At 36.8% G+C, this 16,807-nt stretch overlaps 1 protein-coding gene across 5 annotated transcripts in view; it reads left to right on the top strand.

Annotated features, from left to right (window-relative positions):
- Window positions 1-2,416: 2,416 nt before the first annotated feature.
- Ube4B (Ubiquitination factor E4B) overlaps window positions 2,417-16,807 on the top strand; it is a 33,171-nt gene continuing 18,780 nt past the window's right edge. For 2 of the 5 annotated variants that reach the window (XM_067768395.1, XM_067768394.1), the window contains exon 1: window positions 2,417-2,843. The gene's annotated coding sequence lies outside the window, so the exon portion shown is untranslated. Of the gene's footprint in view, window positions 2,844-2,984; window positions 3,134-3,309; window positions 3,455-16,807 lie in introns of those variants that run through there. The other 3 variants (XM_067768391.1, XM_067768392.1, XM_067768393.1) reach the window with 3 other exon arrangements.

Genomic DNA, 16,807 nt, shown 5'->3' on the forward strand with positions numbered 1-16,807 from the left:
AACCGGGAGCTCACTGGGATTAAGGGCGTTCGTTAAGACAGCTGTCAAATCTCCCGCCACCTTCTATCATTACCTTATGCGTATCACGCTCACTTCTCGCCGGAGTGCCCTGAATCTTTCCTCGTGTTCCAATAAAACGTGATCCAGATACGGATAGAAATTTAACATGCAAATGCAACAACAAATTGGAACGTAACAATTGAGGGCTTGAGAAGCGGAGGGTGTGATATTTTTGCACACATCAGTTGTGATAGGCAGACGTCGCTTTTGTGTTTCATTTTTGAAAAAGTAGATTTATTAGGGCATTGTTGCCAAACTAAAGACAAGAAATTAACAATTAGTTGGCTCACAAATTGAAAAGGACTTCTATGTGGATTTATCTGGCTCAAATCGTTATTGTTGCATTTGCATGCAAAATTGTTTATCTGGCTCGGTATCATTAATACCTATATGACACTACTTTATTTTCGTGTGTTTTTTTTTATATTTTATCAGGGATGCACTTTAACGTTAAGCTAATCGTTTATCCAAAAATTTCCACCGTTTCCGTTGAAACACTTCGAAATATTATCGATAAAGAAATTATCAAGATAAATTGTATCTCGATTTTACCCGAAACAAAAAGCTTTCGTTATCGTTAAAAAACTTTAACAAAAACGTGATACTTTATGTTTGAATTGTGCTGGCAATGCTATAGCCATCGTGAAGCCGTAAGGTGGTAACAGCGAGCGGACATACACACACAAACTCCATGTAATTTGTTTGTGTAATTCATTGGTGGTAATGTCAAAAATACTCTGAAAAATGTTCGTACTGTCAAAATTCATGACAAAAGTTGCAATCAGCTTGCCTGATGCTTTCACCTTTAATGACTCTGCCATCAATCAGCTTTGCCAGCATAGTTTGAAATTAATAATCAACATAAACGATTTGATTTCGTTTTGATATGGCAGAAAACGAAACAAAATCATTTCGTTAATATGACGTTCTTAACGTTAATAAACGAAACAAAGTCATTTCGTTTCGTTTATTAACGTTAATTATCGTAACGAAATGATATCGGTTCGTTGGTTAAGCATGCCTGTATTTTATCTTCAATTTCTTGTCGCCCTCCCTCCTATAACGGCTTTAGTACTGGTGTAAGTGTGTAAACTATATTTCAAAAAAATAACGAAATACAAGAAAAATACAACCTAGTTCATTAAAGACAAACGAGCCAGTTTGTTTTTCGATAGGTTTTTTTTTTGTCATTTTGCCATTTTTTCTTTATTTTTTTCTTACAAATGAAAATTTTGTTTTTAGTTTGAAAATTTGGTGCATAAAAACACAATTAAAATCAACTTTCTTGTGAAAAAAGTGAACAATTAGAGACCGAAATAATTTTCGCATGTTATTTGCATTATTTTTATTGTTAAAAATGTTAATGTAAAACATAAACAAAAACATGCCAAACACACTAATTATGGGGGAATAGTGGTCTCGCTTTTTCATGATAGAAATTGTTTTTGTGTTTTAAAGTTCCAATAAAGCTTCGTCAGTTTTTTTAGCTTGGAATCCAAGCAACAATCATCGTGTCATATATGCTTAAGATGGGTGATATCTAACATCTTGCGATTGGCACCCACCCTTAGCAACAGCTACGTGAGCGAACACGCTCAAGTTGTGGTGAAAAACTCGTGGTGAATTCGCCGAAAATGAATTTTAAAAGTCATTCACAAATAGAGCTGCCAATATTTTACCAGTTATTGTTTACAAAATTTCCAATTTTATATGCTTTATAACAAATAGATAATTATATGAAAGAGGGTCAACGGTGTATTTCTATACCCATTTAAGTTCGTTTTTTAATTCACCACGCCTAAGTTTTTCAATTAACTTACAATATTGTAATACTAATTTCACACAGACGGCTTATTGAATAATAAAGGCAGTTTTCTACATTAAGACGCTTATTGAGCTCAATCTTCCCTACAAAATTCGAATCTATAATTATTTCATTAGTAGCTAATCGAATGCCTAATGAAGTCAAAAGCACAATGCAACTCTGTTGGCCGCGTTCCACTTCTTAGTTTTTGGTGTGTTCAGTGCTTAAAAATGTCATTTGTCAAAGTAAATGTCATTGTCTGCATGGCGGAACGATACAAGGTGCCCGCATCGAACAGCTGATTATAACCTTTTTTTATTTGATTTGATACATCAACTACGATTTTGACATTTGTCCATCGAATTTACAAGTACATGGAATTTTTTTTGTTTGTAGTTATGTCACCATGCTCCCACCTTGTATCGTTCCGCCATGATTGTCTGTCTCATCGTTCATACTAATCGAGCAATTACTTCTGTGTGAAAGCAAACAATTTACGATTTCCTTAGCAGGTGAAATGAGATCATTAAGTTTCTGTGTGAAAACAGTATTACGGTTTCAGTTTATTCTATAAAAATTAACCAATTTGAAAAAGTAGTTAAACATTCTCGATTCATGCGCATTAGCAACCCTACGTCCACGTCCAATCATACTTTGTTACCACAATTTGCGTTCAGTGAAGTGGTGAAGTGCTAAATTACGCGACAGAAAAAAATAGAAAAATATTGAAAAGGAAATTATATTTAATTATAGTAAATGAAATTGCTTTCTTCCTATTATGGATAAGGAATAAATCGAGAGTGCTTAAAAAAGGACTGTGAAACTTAAAAAAGGAAAAGGATCACTCGAGAAGAAAAGCTGAAACGTACGTGTACATAGGGTGCCGAATAATAAGCTAAAGTTCGAGAATTTGGTTCGGTACGATGAGCACTGCATTTCGATTGAATTAACAGTAAAATTGGAAAAATACGGGAAAAAGGTATATTTCAAAGATTCTATATTTTTCTGAACACGAATGTAGCATTAGTTACAATATAGCTGCTGCAGTTCCTTTCCTGGGCGAACAATAACTTGGAAATTAGAGTATATGTATGTGAATTGCTAACAAAACGAAGAAAATGAAAAAAATTTGCACCAAGCTTTGACGTTTTGAGAAAGTGCTTGCATATATGAAAAAAAATCTTGTATCTTTCAAGTGAATTTGCAAAGAAACAAAGGAAATAAATGACGTGTTGTTATAAAATACCAAATAAAATATTGCAAATAAGTGTAAGTGAGCGGATAAGGTCACTAATGATTATAATTAACGGGAGATTTACTGACTGCTACGAAAAAAGTCTTATAGCACGCACGCAAATGCACATATGTATGTAGATATTTAGGCAGGGGCGTGCCTGGGTGCGAGGGGTTATATGGAGCAGCCAAGATAAAACTGCTTTCTTTTGTATACAAATTGAAAAGCAACGATTTAAGGTGTAATTCTTTACTTTAGCTCACAACTGCTAAAACTCGTCCAAAAATATCGGGAGATGTGTCAAAATACGCGCTTTAGACCCAGGATCACGAATCCGAAAGCGGAAATTGGAAATGGTAATTGTGCAGTTTAGGGGCCCCACCCTAAAATTGGGACTTTGTTTTGAGTGAGGTACAAAAAGATCGTATTCACGTCTAGATCAAGAATCCGAAAGCGGAAGTTAACTTTGGTAATAGTCTAGTTGAGGGGTCGACTGCTAATACGCTACCAAAAATATTGAGAGAGGTGTCAAAAGACGCGTATTAACCTCGAGAACAATAATCTGAAGGCGGAAAAGAAAAATTTTATCTCTGTCCGGAGATATTTGCAGTTGAAGTTGGCGATTTCCATGTGGTTGTTGTTGTGTTTGTACCCACCAAAAAAATTGTGCATCACCGTGGCGGTAGCCACGGTTAAACCACACACCCGGACGTGGCATGGCCTAGCCCAGGGTTATTTTTTATAAGCGCGGCCGAAGGCCGCCAACGCCGAAAGGTGTTCTGCGAAAAAATACTATGGATCCGACCCCCGGTTTCGGAGGTACCCGCGGGTCTTTTTTCGGTTTTTCGTTAATATCTTTTGAACGCGTTAATATTTTTATTTTCCGCCTTCGGATTATTAATACCGATGTCAAGACGCGCCTTTTGAACCTCTCTCGATATTTTTGGTAGCGTATTAGCAGTCGACCCCTCAACTAGACTATTACCGTTAACTTTTTTTACCGTTCAAAAGATATTAACGAAAAACCGAAAAAAGATCCGCGCTTTCTGCGTTGGCGGCCTTCGGCCGCGCTTATAAAAATAACCCTGGGCTACGCCATGCCAAGTCCGGGTGTGTGGTATTACCGTGGCTACCGCCACGGTGATGCACAATTTTTTTTGTGGGTACAACAACCACATTAAAATCGCCAACTTCAACTGCAAATATCTCCGGACAGAGATAAAATTTTTCTTTTCCGCCTTCGGATTATAGTTCTCGAGATTACAACGCGTATTTTGACACTTCTCTCGATATTTTTGGTAGCGTATTAGCAGTCGACCCCTCAACTAGACTTTTACCCAAATCGGTGTTGGACCCACCCAGGGTAATTTTTTATAAGCGCGACCAAAGGCCGCCAATGCAGAAGGGTGGTCTGTGCAAAAATACTATGGGTCCGACCCCCGGTTTCGGAGCGCTCCGGGCCATTTTTCGGTTTTTTTGGAAATATCTTTTGACGGAAATAAAATTTTTTTTTTTCGTTTTCGGATTCGTGGTCCTGGGACCAAAACGCGTTTTTTGACACCTCTACCGATATTTTTGGTCGAGTTTTAGCAGTTGTGAGCTAAAGTAAAGAATTACCTTACACTCTTAATACCTGTCCCAAAATATTGGGGCGGTGTCAAAAGACTCGTTCCAGTCCCTGGATCGCGAATCCGAAAACGGAAAACAAACCGGGATGTGATTCATAATATTTTTGGGCAGAATAATTCCTGCCCTGGCCGGTCCACCAGTGAGGCAGGACAAAAGGAAATCCGTGGAAAATCCCTTTGTATACAAAATTGTTTGCTGTGTAAAACAACATTGCAACAACCACATGAAAAGGTTCAATTTCCTTTGCAAAGGGTTTTTCCATAACATTTTGTTTCAATTCATGGAAAATGGAATCATTTGTTCATCGATGCTCAGTTTTCCTGGCTTTGGTAGGGATTGTAATTTTTTCAAACGGTTTTTATAATTGGTTCAACCGTCCACAATTTGTTGTTTTCTTTTTCTTGTAAAGTAGCTCTAAAGTTGTCGACCAAATGCATATGATTTCTTAATTTAAATTTCGATCCCTTGATATCTGTGTATTGGCCAGTACATCCTTACGCGAGGAAGTTTCATGCAACCAGCTAGTATGTGCGCCCCACAAAGCTTCTTGTACTCATAATTTGCACTCAAATTTTGACCATTTTGTAGAGCGTACTATTACTCAAAATCACTTGAAAAACACATATTTGAACGATTAGGAACGAAATCCATTTCTTCGTTGTCGGTCAAACTTTCAGCATCACTGTTCATGAGCATCTCCATCACTTCTTTTCTGTAAAGCGTTTTTTCGACATGATGGTTACCAAATGTCCAGCCCACTGAACAATTAAAAAACAGCATATATGTTTGAATGGTATAAATTTATGTGAAAGATTTCTTACTTACCTTATAGATTGAGTAAGTTTCGCTTAATTTTTTTAAGTAAAGTTTTATTTATATATTTAGTCTATGGTATTACAAAACCTTACAGACTAGATAACAATAATAAAAGTACAATAAAACTTGACTTACAATTATAAAAAAACTTTAAACAAGCAGGGAAAAAATATCCACATGAGTATTATTATAGTAAAGTGAGTTAAAGTCAGCATTCGAATTATTGGCTCATACTGAGCATAATTACGCCTACAATATTCAATATGAAAGAGATCAGAGTGACGTAAGGATCTACGTGGAACATTAAGCTTTATGAGTTCTAGCAAAGGAGGGCAATCAATATACCCATTGTGTAGGCCATGCAGGAACAAGAGTCCAGAAATTGTCCTAACCTCAAGAGTTTGCATATCATTTGTATCTAGAATAAAGGTTGCTCCTGGAATCGGATATGCCAACATTGGGGCAGTGCACAAACGCTCTTTCGATGTTTGGAAAGCCACTTCTTGCTCCTTCTTCCATTCAAAAGCTTTATTTTTTCTTGTAAGCTCAGGGAGGCTATGGGCTACGCTGGAAAAGTTTGGTACAAATCACCGGTAGTATGTGCACAGCCCAAGGAAACTTCTTAATTCATGCAAGTTCTGGGGTCTTGGCCAATCCTTTACTGCCTCTATCTTTTCCTTCGCTGTATGGATACCTTCTGTCGTTACCTTGTGACCCAAATAATTCACTTCCTTTTTAAACAGCGCACACTTTTTGGGACTTAGTTTCAGACCTGCGCCAGCTATTCTCTGGAAAACTTCCTCCAAGTTTTTAAGTTGTTCATCGAAGTTCTTGCCCAATACGATGATGTCGTCCAGGTATACCAAGCATGTTTTCTAATGCTGTCCTTTCAATACCTGATCCATGAGTCTCTCAAAAGTAGCTGGTGCATTACAAAGTCCAAAAGCCATTACTGTAAATTGCCAAAGACCATCTCCGCCGCTAAAGGCTGTTTTTTATTTGTCTTCCTCCTTCACCCCCACTTGCCAATAGCCAGTTTTCAAGTCCAGTGTGGAAAACCATTTCGTACCAGAGAGCGAGTCCAGAGTGTCGTCAATTCTTGGCAATGGGTAGCTATCCTTTTTCGTGACGTCGTTCAACTTGCGGTAGTCCACGCAAAACCTCATTTTCCCATCCTTCTTCTTCACAAGTACCACAGGTGAGCTCCATGGAATAGCTGATGGTTCGATGACGCCGCTGTCGCTCATTTCTTGTATGATTTGACTCACAACACCCGCAGTGGAACACTACGTGGAGCTTGAGGGATCGGGCTCGCATTTCCCGTGTCAATTTGATGTTTCACAACGTTGGTGCGGCCTGGTTTGGAGCCATCTTGGTCAAATATGTTCCCGTAGGAGCAGTTGCTTTGCCTTACTCTGATACGTCTTCCTCTAGTCTCTCTATGTCCATGCCATTATGCCATCTGAAAGATCAATATTGCTAGTTGAAACCTCTTCCTGGAGTTGTTCACAGTTCAGCCTCTTGGCATCTTCCCAAAATAGCTCCTCTGATCAGTTTGAGTGGTGACTTGAACTCATTGAGTACTCTTACCGGGATACGTCCATCCTGTTTTGTTATAGCCAAGGTTTTTCCTACAAGTATGTTTGGTGTTGATTTGTTTGCTGCCTCGACAACCCACAATTTGTTTGTCCCACAATCTCCATCAAGCTTTGCCCAGATGACTGCTTCGGATTTTGGAGGTATTTACTGACTCTCTTCCACAAGCACTCGCTTACTGCTGTAGCCTCTCTCGTAGCCGAAATTAAGTGGCACATCCATGTTCTTATATCGCATCGTCTTGCTTTGCATATCGATCTTGATGCCTTGGTAGATTAAGAAGTACACTCCAATTATGATTTCATCAACAATCTCTGCCACTATAAAATTGTGTACTACCGTGACGTTCCCAATTGCGACTTCACACGCTACTTCACCTAGAACCGTGGTGTCTTCTCCAGTGGCTGTACGCAATCTTGCTCCATGCAATGGTCTTATCTTCTTGTTGACTAAATCAGCTCGAATGATGGAATGAGATGCACCCGTATCTACAGTCAGTAAACGTTCCTTTCCATCCACATGTCCTCCGACAGTAAGATTGTTTGACCTTCTTCCAATTTGCCAGATAGAGATTATGGGGCATTCAATTGAGGGAGCCAGCTGTCGCCCCTTGCGGCTGACTCGCTTTAGCTTAACGATTGAGTGGACTTGGAGATTTGCTCATCTCCTTCAGCTCTGCGTTTACGGAGCTATTGGGACCGGTGCTGCAATGTCGTGCAATATTACCTGGGTTGCCGCACCCTAAACATTTAATAACTCCGGCATTTTTCTGTTGTGATCCCTTCAGTGCTTCCAAAATTGTGTATACCCAATCTGGTCTTTCCACTTCCACACGATGAGCTTTGTATGTTGGTTTACTCAATAGTGAGGCAGTTTCCTGAGTCAATGCATGTGATACCGTTTCTCCAAATGTTTGCTTTGGGTTTGCTTATGTGGCTCGCTTCGTTTCGACGTCCCGTATGACATTTATAAAGCTCTGAATTTTTACCCTTTCGGTTTATTCCACGGGTGCGTCGGCATCCGCCAAATGTGCAAGCCTTTCGACATCTGACGCAAACTCTTGCAAAGTCTCATTAGCTTGTTGGTAGTGGTTTTGAACCTCTATTTGGTGTATCTGCTTCCTGTGTTCGCTTCCGTATCGCCTCTCTAGAGCGCTCATAAATGTTTCGTAGTTGTTCCGCTCTCCCTCGGGAATATTCTGTAGGATTTCAGCAGCAGATCCTTTCAATGCCACGAATAGTGCAGCAACTTTATCTTCAGCACTCCAGTTGTTCACTGCTGCGGTCTTCTCAAACTGAATCTTAAACACCTGGAAAGGAACAGAGCCGTCAAAAGATGGAGCTTTTACCTTCGTATTGCTTGCTGAAACAGCTGGCCCATTTAGTTGCAACTCCTGTATACGACCTCTCAAAGGGTTGTGTAGCGCAATATATAGCTTCTCCAACCCAATTGTCAACCTCACCTTCGAGCGGCGAATCCCGTTTCACTAACAGACGAGGCTCTGGCGACCCCAAGCTCCTCATGGAACTTGGGGGTGGGGAGGGAGGGATGGCCTGAAGGTTCAATGTGGCCATATAAATCGTTCCCGAGATGGTCGGGCCAGCACCTTAATGGTGCTGTGTTACCGGAGCGTATCGGATCTGTATCCGACAAAGGACCATCACATCGATAACACTCCCCAAAGCCTTCGGGGAGTAACCTAATCGCTACAACAACAACAACAACCTCTCAAAGCATTCACCTCGGCCTCGACTTTTTCATCAAACTGCATTATTTTCTCGTCCGTGCGCGCTTCGAGTTTTGATGATATACGCGCCTCTTGCGCTTCGAGTTGTACTGTTATGCGTGCCTCTTGTTCTTTCAGTTGTGCTTCCATCTTTGATGTAATCTGTGTCGACATTTCTAAAATGCGTGCCTCCTGTGCTTCCATCTTGGATGTTAAACGTGTCTCCTGTGATTCCAGCTGAGATGCCACTGTCGATGTTTGAGCAGTCATTGCAGGCAATATCATGTTCAAGTCTGTGTTCGTAACTGTCTGCGATGTTTCGTTTTTCTCTTGAATTTTTGTTGTTGTCTCGTCGACATCAAGATGAAAGACATACTCTTCCACGTTAATTCCTTCTGCTTCCATTGCCTCTCGTAGTCGTGCCTGAAGTTCGAGTTTAATGCCGGTTGTATTCAATCCACGGCTCTCCAACTCCTTCTCCAGTTGCTGGATCTTCAATTCACTGAACTTTGCCATGATCTTGCCTTCTCGAATTTATTCAACAATTCCTCTTCTGACACCAATTGTAATGAATTTACTGCAAATTCTCTTATTTGCAACCTTCTGCTAAGTTCGAATCACTAAACTGTTGAATAAATAACACCACTATTCAGTAATGCAAAATGGTCTTTATTAAAGTACTTCTCAAAAAATAACTCTACTGTTGCTCGACAGATAGCGTGCTAATCAAAGCTGAATCTCGCGCCTCTACCGTTGGTGCTTTTATACTCTGTGATTTCCTCGTTGCATCTTCTAGGCGCTTCTAGAATTTACTTAGTTACTGCCATATAATTATAACTACAGATGCACGCGTATAGCTTCTCATATGCGCGTGTATTTGTGAGCAACACTTTCACAATTACAATTGCATACTTTTGGGAGCATCTCAGATAAGATATCTGCATGTGTTTGTGCATCTCTTCTCCGCTGCGTGTAGGTACATATGTGTAGACATAATGATTGATTCGTTTATGTAGATACATAATGATTGATTTATGGATGTGCATACAAGTCACTCTTAGCATCGGCTTAGATATGACAGTACTCCTTAGTGTTGCTAATATTCGTAACAATATGAAAGTAGTACGACATTGAGATTTTAGTTCTGCTATTTTTAACACAGAGTTATTTTTTAACATAAAGTAAGAAGTAAAAAACATGGTTAATGACTACATTTATAGGTGTTTTATTTATTTTCATTTAGGAATAAATCGTAAAAATCATGTTATTATAAAGTATATGTGAGGCCTCATAGATAAAATGAGTAATAGAATGAACATTGGTTTATATATTACATTTTTAAAATGAAAATCTCCTGCTAAAAAAGGAGCAAAACCTAACTACATTTTTTCATTTTCGTACTTAAGTACACTCCCTTTTGTGATTCAGGATTTCAGGCAAATTTTGAAAAAACTCCGAATATCAATTCCTTCATTATACTTCATTCGAGTGTCTTTTTTCACGGCCTGCGAGTGCCTTCCACTCTATTCGCAACATAACCTCGATTTAAGCTGTCAAACTATATAGTAAACAATGAGTTATACGATCACGGCGGCATAAGCCTTAAGCCGGAGTCATTGCTGCCGTATGTCGTATCGCTGTATCCGTATCCCTAACGTAATCAGCTGTTTATCGTTACGACTGTAAACCAAAACCCAATTGGTTGGCTACGATACGGTTACGACTTTAGCGGCACCAATAATCGATTGCATTGATTCTCATAAGGTTGCTCGAATCAGCTGTTATAAGGTTACCGATACGGTTACCGATAAAGCACCAATGTCTCCAGCTTTAGGTATAATAAAGTTAAGATACTCTGCAAAAGAGAAATATTAAATTTTTTATTTGAAGATATTAAGCGAAAATATTAATTGAAAGCACATTCAAAAAGAACATAACTGTTCACTTATCCACTCAGCATTTAGGTGATTAAATTTTGAATTTCCCACATATCAATACAATTTGATTACTCTTTCTGACTAAATAATGAGTTATCATACAATTGAACAAAAGAAATTATCAAATATGAATACTTTTGATGATCAACAACTGAGTATAGTTTTTCAATCACATTTTGGAATCATATTTGAATCAAATGTGTTTACTTTATGTGATCAAAAATTTTAATCATTTTTCATTCAGCTTTCTAAATCTTTACTGACAATCTTTGTTGACTGAATAATGAATTTTATACTTGTTAAACTTTTACTTTTCATTGAAAATCTTATTTTTTCACATACACACATTTTTTCATTCATGAAGTTCAGAAAAAATATATTAAAATTTTATTCTTCAAGACAAGATATATGTACATATACATATACTGCTCCTAACAAAAGATGTCCCCAACCATTTCTCCACCATCGGCTTCCCAGAAAATACAAATTATACCATTAGGCAATACAAAGGTTGACTATTTGAACCCCAGGTAAGTGAAACTCTCTTAACATACATATGTACCTGGATATGGCTTCAACATCCCGTACCATATCGTATTTTAAGATGTTGACGATCATAGCTGATGCTGGATGTTGTAGTCGCATGTGGATATTGGTCTAGTTTGTTTGCGAATTACCTTCTGTTCAATAGCTCACTTCCGCATGCGTTCTTCCCCTGATGAAATAAGATTACTATGTAGTACTATATTATTTTGTATGAGATATGAAGAATAAATATATGATAAACGCATTCAAAAATGATTCAAAAATCCCAATCAAAACCATTGAAATATGTTCACGAATATGATCAGAAAATGACTGTCAAAAGCATTCAAATATTACTATAAAAAAATTAAAGACCAATTTTACAATGATATCAAATATGAACAAAAAGCGTTTCGAAATATGAATCATAAATGATTATTCAAGAATAATCATATTTATGGTACATTTTTCTCCCGACGATACCTTAATTTTCGAACAGAAAATGCTTTTAAATTTGAACGTTTTTAATCATCTTAGGGTATGATATTTGAATATTTTTTTATCAAAATTTTCACAAAATGCTGGCTGGGTATATGTACATATTTCTTGTCTTGAAGAATAAAATTTTAATATATTTTTTCTGAACTTCATGAATGAAAAAATGTGTGTATGGGAAAAAATAAGATTTTCAATGAAAAGTAAAAGTTTAAGAAGTATAAAATTCATTATTCAGTCAACAAAGATTGTCAGTAAAGATTCAGAAAGCTGAATGAAAAATGATTAAAATTTTTGATCACATAAAGTAAACACATTTGATTCAAATATGATTCCAAAATGTGATTGAAAAACTATACTCAGTTGTTGATCATCAAAAGTATTCATATTTGATAATTTCTTTTGTTCAATTGTATGATAACTCATTATTTAGTCAGAAAGAGAAATCAAATTGTATTGATATGTAGGGAAATTCAAAATTTAATCACCTAAATGCTGAGTGGGATGCCATACACATACACGTACAAGCATATACATCCCAGCCAGCATTTTTTGAAAATTTTGATCAGAAAATATTTAAATATCATACCCCATGATGATTAAAAACGTTCAAATTTAAAAGCATTTTCTGTTCGAAAACTAATGTATCGTCGGGAGAAAAATATACCTTAAATGTGATTATTCTTGAATAATCATTTATGATTCCTATTTCGAAACGCTTTTAATTCATATTTGATATCATTGTAAATTTAGCTTTAATTGTTTTAGAGAAATATTTGACTGCTTTCCACAGTCATTTTCTGACCATATTCGTCAACATATTTCAGTCGTTTTGGTTGAGATTTTTGAATCATTTTTGAATGCGATTATCATGCATTTATTCTTCACATCTCATTCAAAATAAGATACTACACAATAAACTTATTTCATCAGTGGAAGAAAGCGTACGGAAGTGAGCTATTCGAGCACAGATAACTTGCAAACAAACTTAACCTATATACACCTGCGACTACAACATCCAACATCAGCTATGAGCGTCAACATCTTAAAATACGATATGGTACGGGATGTTGAAGCCATATCCAGGTATGTCAAGATAGTTTCACTTACCTGGGGTTCAAATAGCTCACAACCTTTTTATTGTCCAACCATTATGTAAGGTGGAGAAATGGTTGGAGAAATCTTAGGTCACGATCAGCATTTACATACATCATTTTTATAATCAGTTGAGCAGAGCTCACAGAGTATATTAACTTTGATTGGATAACGGTTGGTTGTACAGGTATAAAGGAATCGAGATAGATATAGACTTCCATATATCAAAATCATCAGGATCGAAAAAAAATTTGATTGAGCCATGTCCGTCCGTCCGTCCGTTAACACGATAACTTGAGTAAATTTTGAGGTATCTTGATGATATTGGGATGTAGGTTCCTGAGCACTCATCTCAGATCGCTATTTAAAATGAACGATATCGGACCATAACCACGCCCACTTTTTCGATATCGAAAATTTCGAAAAACCGAAAAAGTACGATAATTCATTACCAAAGACGGATAAAGCGATGAAACTTGGTAGGTGAGTTCAACTTATGACGCAGAATAGAAAATGAGTAAAATTTTGGACAATGGGCGTGGCACCGCCCACTTTTAAACGAAGGTAATTTAAAAGTTTTGCAAGCTGTAATTTGGCAGTCGTTGAAGATATCATTATGAAATTTGGCAGGAACGTTACCCTTATTACTATATGTATGCTGAATAAAAATTAGCAAAATCGGAGAACGACCACGCCCACTTTAAAAAAAAAATTTTTTAAGTCAAATTTTGACAAAAAATGTAATATCTTTACAGTATATAAGTAAATTATGTCAACATTCAACTCCAGTAATGATATGGTGTAACAAAATACAAAAATAAAAGAAAATTTCAAAATGGGCGTGACCCCCTTTTTTCATTTAATTCGTCTAGAATACTTTTAATGCCATAAGTCGAACAAAAATTGACCAATCCTTGTGAAATTTGGTAGGGGCATAGATTCTGTGACGATAACTGTTCTCTGTGAAAATGGGCGAAATCTGTTGAAGCCACGCCCAGTTTTTATACACAGTCGTCCGTCTGTCCTTCCGCATGGCCGTTAACACGATAACTTGAGCAAAAATCGACATATCTTTAATGAACTTAGTTCACGTGCTTACTTGAACTCACTTTATCTTGGTATGAAAAATGGCAAAAATCGTACTATGACCACGCCCACTTTTTCGATATCGAAAATTACGAAAAATGAAAAAAATGCCATAATTCTATACCAAATATGAAAATGAAAAAAATGGATGAAACATGGTAATTGGATTGGTTTATTGACGCAAAATATAACTCTAGAAAAAAACTTTGTAAAATGGGTGTGACACCTACCATATTAAGTAGAAGAAAATGAAAAAGTTCTGCAGGGCGAAATAAAAAACCCTTGAAATCTTGGCAGGAATACTGTTCGTGGTATTACATATCTAAATAAATTAGAGGTACCCGACAGATGATATTCTGGGTCACCCTGGTCCACATTTTGGTCGATATCTCGAAAACGCCTTCACATATACAACTACCACCACTCCCTTTTAAAACCCTCATTAATACCTTTAATTTGATACACATATCGTACAAACATATTCTAAAGTCACCCCTGGTCCACCTTTATGGCTATATCTCGAAAAGGCGACCACCTGTAGAACTAAGGCCCACTCCCTTTTAAAAAGACTCACTAACACCTTTCATTTGATACGCTTATCGTACAAACAAAGTCTAGAGTCACCCCTGGTCCACCTTTATAGCGATATCTCGAAAAGGCGTGCACCTATAGAACTAAGGCCTACTCCCTTTTAAAATACTCATTAACACCTTTCGTTTGATACCCATATTGTACAAAGGCATTCTAGAGTCACCCCTGGTCCACCTTTATGACGATATCTCGAAAAGGCAACCTCCTATACAACTACTACCACTCCCTTTTAGAACCCTCATTAATACCTTTAATACCCATATTGTACAAACGCATTCTAGAGTCACCCCTGGTCCACCTTTATGGCGATATCTCGAAAAGGCGTCCATCTACAGAACTAAGGCCCATTTCCTTTTAAAATACTCATTAACCCCTTTCGTTTAATACCCATATTGTACAAACGCATTCTAGAGTCACCCCTGGTCCACCTTTATGGTGATATCTCAAAAAGGCGTCCACCTATAGAACTAAGGCCCACTCACTTTTAAAATACTCATTAACACCTTTCGTTTGATACCCATATTGTACAAACGCATTCTAGAGTCACCCCTGGTCCACCTTTATGGCGATATCTCGAAAAGGCGTCCATCTACAGAACTAAGGCCCACTCCCTTTTAAATACTCATTAACCCCTTTCGTTTGATACCCATATCGTACAAACAAATTCTAGGGTCCATCTTTATGGCGATATCTCGAAACGGCGTCCACCTATGGAACTAAGAATCAATCCCTTTTAAAATACTCATTAAAACCTTTCATTTGATACCCATATCGTACAAACAAATTGTATAGTCAACCCTGATCCACCTTTATATCGATATCCCTAAATAGGGTCTACCTATAGAACTATGGCCCACTCCCTCATAAAATACTCTTTAATGCTTTTCATTTGATACACATGTCATACAAACACATTCCAATGTTACCTTCGGTTCATTTTCCTACTTGGTTATTTTCCCTTATGTTTTCACCATAGCTCTCAACTGAGTATGTAATGTTCGGTTACACCCGTACTTAACCTTCCTTGCTTGTTTGTCTTGAAGAATATCTTTTGTATAAATAATAAAATGTTTATATATTTTTTTTTCTAGCTTCATGATTGAAAAAATGTGTGTACGTGAAAAAAATAAGATTTTTAATGAAAAGCATATATGAAATACTCCTATATTGCTACAAAAGGCTAGGTACATTCCCAAACATCAGAGTGCCGATATATTGTTGTTTAAGTGTTTTTGTTTTTGTATTCAATAATCGAATGTACCTAAATTTAAACTTTTTTTTGTCACACTTATGCTGCTACAATCACAATAATTTCATAGGCTGTCTTGTTTTGATTTCGAATTCAAAACACATTGCGAGCATTTTCTATTAGCAATATAGGAGTATTACATACATATATGATGAAAAGTAAAATTTTAACAAGTATAAAATTTTGTATTTAGTCAACAAATATGTTCATAAAAGATTCAGAAAGCTGAATTAAAAATGATTATAAATTTTTGATCACCTAAAGTAAACACATTTGATTCAAATATGATTCCAAAATGTGATTGAAAAACAATATTCAGTTTTTGTTCATCGAGCGGTAAGCGTATTTTATTATTCTATTTGTTGATTTTTATGAAATATTAAAATTTAATCATCAAAGGACTTCAAAAATGATTCCAAAAAGTGATCGAAAAATGACTTTAATTTTTTGATCATCAAAAGTATTCATATTTGATTATTTCTTTTGTTCAATTGTATGATAACTCATTATAAAGGCAGAAAGAGTAATCAAATTGAATGTATTGATTAGGGCTGTGACTATCCGCATATTCGAATGTCCGGATATCCATACGGATATCCGTTTACACGGGACAGCATGGATATCCGGTTAATATTCGTTTGTGAAACTATCCGGATATCCGGATTTATGAAGATCCGGTTAATGACCGTATTTTTGGATAACCAGTGAAAGCAACAAATTGATGTACAATGTATGTATATGTTTATTTAACATTAATAACAATAAATTCGTGGGGCATGTAAATCAATTAACAGCGTTTTTCACAATATGAACAAATGGCACTTTTCTTATTTTCACTTGTTTGTAAAATTGTACCTTCTTAATTTTTGACGTTAATGTAATAATCTACAAACATTTTTTGTGAATACGTATCCTGATAGCCGAACAGCGGATATCCGGATTTTCCATTTATGAATCCGGATAG

Source organism: Eurosta solidaginis, chromosome 2 (genome assembly GCF_040869045.1).
Source record: "Eurosta solidaginis isolate ZX-2024a chromosome 2, ASM4086904v1, whole genome shotgun sequence".
NCBI lineage: Eukaryota > Metazoa > Arthropoda > Insecta > Diptera > Tephritidae > Eurosta > Eurosta solidaginis.